This window comes from Miscanthus floridulus, chromosome 5 (assembly GCF_019320115.1).
Source record: "Miscanthus floridulus cultivar M001 chromosome 5, ASM1932011v1, whole genome shotgun sequence".
NCBI classification, from domain to species: Eukaryota; Viridiplantae; Streptophyta; class Magnoliopsida; order Poales; family Poaceae; genus Miscanthus; species Miscanthus floridulus.
The window spans coordinates 30,699,093-30,702,862 of record NC_089584.1 but is presented as its reverse complement, the minus strand read 5'-3'; the positions used below and the strand labels follow the sequence as shown (position 1 = coordinate 30,702,862).

General features: G+C 44.0%; 1 pseudogene; it reads right to left on the bottom strand.

Moving 5' to 3' along the window:
- Nucleotides 1-455: 455 nt before the first annotated feature.
- Nucleotides 456-2,257, bottom strand: LOC136454479 (uncharacterized; annotated as a pseudogene).
- Nucleotides 2,258-3,770: the final 1,513 nt, after the last annotated feature.

Genomic DNA, 3,770 nt, shown 5'->3' with positions numbered 1-3,770 from the left:
TAGGAGCGGCCAGCAGACGATAAGCTTAGCGTGTCGGACATTAGGAGCGGCGGGGCAGCAGACGATAAGGTTAGGAACTTTTTAGGTGTAGAGATTAGTATTAATAGTCAGTAGTTAAAATTAGTAGATAAACATACTTTCTAACTGCTAGTTAAATGCTCGTGCGTTGCAACGGGTACATATAATATCATGATAACGTATGTATAAGCGCGTGTTATATTGTATCTAAAATAGATACTGCAATCGTGATGTTTTACAAGTTGCAATACACAAACATTCACCTTAATCATAATAAATTTGTGTTTTACAATACATGTTTTATAATATATTATACAATTTTAGAATCTAATCTCTCAATGTTTCGACCAAGAGAACGTGCTTTGCACGAACACCAAGCTGCAGCTGGTCACCAATCAAAGATAATCCAGAAGATTTTCAAATCCAAGATGCGACATCTAACTTCTTGCAGCTGAAACATGTAGATAGTTGAAGCTGTAATTAGAAGTATCCTGCACATAAGTTGTTTGTTAATTTTTAAAGTTAAAGTACTATGGATATATCTTGAAAAAATATGTATCGACGTGTAATGCATTACCTTTTTCATAGAGTTAGAACATCTTTATATACAATATTCTTTGTGAATATATCCTTTATCGGTCTCTTCTTCCCCTTCCCTTTCCCTTTTCTCTTGTTCACGTCCTTCTCAGCAGCCGGCATAGCCAAGATCCTAATGTTCGATCTTGCTGTAGCTCTTGATAGCGCCACATACAATTGGCCATGCGAGAACACTAGTTCTGGCAAGTATACCCCCGACGTTAGGGATAGTCTGCCCTTGTGCCTTGTTAACAGTCATTGCAAAGCTAAGCCGAATAGGGAACTGCTTTCGCTTAAATTGGAAAGGGAATATCTCATCGTCCGACGGGCATAAGGGTATTCGAGGCAGAAAAACCCACTTTTCAGCGTGCTGTCCCAACACAATTTTAGTGTCTATAGTATTCTTTTGGAACCCCCGTATGATAAGCCTGGTACCATTACAAAGTCCATTCACAGGGTCGATGTTCCTAAGCAATATGACCGGACAACCAATCTTCAGTTTCAACACATGTGGAGGTAGACCATTGGGTGTCAAAGTGGTAGAATTCCTCAGGGTAGTAGTTGTGCGGATCGTCCACCGCACAGTCAAAGCTATGGTACATCATCTCATCCCCGTGGAAACGACCTATCATCTTCATATTAATCATATCAACTCATTTGTTCCGCGTAGATAATATTGCTCGAGAGGTGATATAATCTTTGCTTGACATATTTGCATTGAGGTTAGAGAATATGCAATCAATTAGAGTATCAAGATCACTATCTTCTCCGGTGTGCGGAACACATATATCATGAGGAAGACGGATTTTATCATCAACCGTCACCTCCTCAGAACCTCCACCGACATGCAACAAGTATTCTGCAAACCACAGGTCGCTCTTTGTCCTCATGTTGCGCACCAGTTTTAGATGCCGCATGGAATCCCAAAGGTACGACCTCCGCAGCGAGGCACCAACTACTTGAGCCCTTGACCCTTTCCAAACAACGGGAAGAACCTGTCTGAAATCTCCACCGAACACCACGGTCTTCCCTCCAAACGGCAACTCTAGTCGGTCCATTATATCACGAAGGCTGTTGTCTAGTGCCTCAACACCTTGCCTCTTTATCATTGTCACCTCGTCCCAAATAATAAGAGATGCGGCCTGAAGCAGCTTGGTAGTACCACTCTATTTTGTGAAGGTGCAAAAGGCCCATTATCGATGGTGAGGGGAATCTTGAAGCGCGAGTGGGTGGTTCTGTCACCAGGCATTATTGAGGCCGCAACACCAGATGTAGCTGTTGCCATTGCAATCTTTTTCTAATTGCATATAGTAGCGAGAAGTGCTCTGTATAGATAAGTCTTTCCGGTCCCGTCAGGGCCATCCACAAAGAAGAGACCCCCGTCCTTGGTATCAATCGAGGACATGATCTCATCGTATGCAGCCCGCTGCTCCTTGTTAAGGGTGTCTGACAGAGCCACGTCATCCTCGTTAACCTCAATGCTAGCCTCCTCAAAAATCTCTCTAGGAATATCACGAGAGATATCATATGTGTCGTCGATATCAGGAAGTGGGTACATCTTTATATCCTTCTGCATTGATTGTAGCAATTTTTGAATATCCATGAGGACCATCTGCTCCACCATGAAGGTGGATTGATTATTGCGCCTGTAGTCCTCCGACATTGCCTCCTTATGTTTCTCCCATAGTCCAAACGCATCATTGGGCTCACAAAATACCAATATTGTTGCAAAGAGTCTTCACAGAGCATATGGCATCATCCACCCGATTGCCTCAGCGAGACTCTCGTTCAGCGTGTTGTCCTCATCGATTAAGCCCCTTCTTTCTATAGCTTCACGGAAGGTCGGTAGGATTTTACCATCCACGATCCTTAGACACTCAAACGAGGTTGCACCTGCCATGTGGTTCAGGAGAACCCTAAGATAGTAACGCCCCCCTCGACTGGATTGGCAGACATGATTCTTCCAATCTGTCATAATGTATCACGACACCCTATTTTACCAAACTTTGCCCTGTGCTTGCCACGTATAGAACTCGGGAAAGTCCTAGTACAATATGCCTTGAGCTATTTCATCTGTCCTGTTCTTCTCAAAGTATGCTGTAAGCATTGACTTGTCAGCACCTGGACGATCAAGCACTCATCGAATCCCCTGATGCCAATGAAATGACACCATGTGCATGTCTGGAAGATGTAGCTATAAGGACAAAACAGAAGGGTACCTATCACTCAAATCAAACCCGTATATCCTCCACAAGGCTTCTGGGGGGGTTACCCATCTAGCATCTCTGTACTGCTTGATCTTATCAATGTTCCATTCACTATCCTCCTTGTTAGCCTCTCTCATAGCCACAGACGCCCGGTCATGACCCTTGTAAATGTACTTAAACAAATACTTGACTGCCTTGATGCTCCCACATGCCTCAACATTGATGTGGCAGTTGAATAGATGGAGGAGATACGGGTTGTAAGGCATGACCCATCTGTTGTTAAGCTCGTGTTCATGAACTTTTTCTTTTCGGCCATCTTCACGCCGTCTGTAAACTGGATATGAATCCTTGCCTTGTACTGTGACATCGCAGAAAGGTCTAGGATAATGGCTCTTGTAGGAATCACGACCCTTTGTGCATGGACAATCGCAATTAAGCAGTCCGCAAGGGCCATGCATCATATGTTTGGTAACCATCTTGTAAAGACTGGGTACTTCTTTTTGTTCGGGAGCTCAGCTGAGATGAGGTGATCATACTGCTCTGGACACGTGATCTTGTACTTCCTATCCATGATTAGCAAAAAATGTGCATGCGGCAGACCCCTCTTCTGGAACTTCACAACATAAACATGTGCTCGCACCTTTCCAAGGATATCCTTTTTAGTAGTCTATCCTTCAGCTCTTGTAGTTTTGCTCTAAAGACTCGAACAACGAGATCTAGACGATCCTGTGGTGTCTGGCCAGGGTAGAGTTCATGCTTGATCTCATCCCAGTTTGGCTTACATGTCATAGTCAGGAAGATGTCTGGTTTACGAAACCTCCGTACTAGAGCCATGGTGTCCATGTACCGACACCTCATGTCACGGGGGCCTCCAATAAATGATGAAGGCATCACTGTCCTTTTTTCCAACAGCTTCTGCTCTACCTTCATCGGCATGTAGGCTATCAACCAATCCTTGGTAGAGGTTGG